Source organism: Sinocyclocheilus rhinocerous, unplaced genomic scaffold, assembly GCF_001515625.1.
Source record: "Sinocyclocheilus rhinocerous isolate Xijiao unplaced genomic scaffold, SAMN03320098_v1.1 scaffold62, whole genome shotgun sequence".
Taxonomy (NCBI): Eukaryota; Metazoa; Chordata; class Actinopteri; order Cypriniformes; family Cyprinidae; genus Sinocyclocheilus; species Sinocyclocheilus rhinocerous.
Window position 1 is genome coordinate 1732580 of NW_015656585.1, and position 244 is coordinate 1732823.

Sequence of the window (244 nt, forward strand, 5' to 3'; positions counted from 1 at the left end):
AATCGTAAACATTTAGATTAACTTACTGTACAAAAGATCTTAAGACTGAAGTTTGACGTCATCTTGATCATCGGGGCTAGAAAGGGTCTTACTAAGAGAAATGGCTATTGGACAAGGCCAGTGAAAAAAGCTCACATACAGCTGAGATAATGCTCGGATTAGATCAAGGCATCAAGTTTACAGTATATATATATATATATATATATATATATATATATATATATATATATCTCTCCAAGACCAT